The sequence below is a fragment of the Penaeus monodon genome, chromosome 15 (assembly GCF_015228065.2).
Source record: "Penaeus monodon isolate SGIC_2016 chromosome 15, NSTDA_Pmon_1, whole genome shotgun sequence".
In the NCBI taxonomy this organism is placed as follows: Eukaryota; Metazoa; Arthropoda; class Malacostraca; order Decapoda; family Penaeidae; genus Penaeus; species Penaeus monodon.
Window position 1 is genome coordinate 25288810 of NC_051400.1, and position 211 is coordinate 25289020.

Sequence of the window (211 nt, forward strand, 5' to 3'; positions counted from 1 at the left end):
GGAATTTCCACACGGATGCCACTAAACATTACATCGATATCTTTAATCTCACTGATGCATTAATGTTTCTAAATGGTAAATAGTAACCAGTGTAACTGAGAATTCGATCACAGCTCTTTTCACAGAGCAATGACAAGGTGAGCGGGTTTTTATTATTTTTCATTATTTCCTGGCAGGCACGATCGTGTGTTTTGGGGGGCCCCAGAAAAGA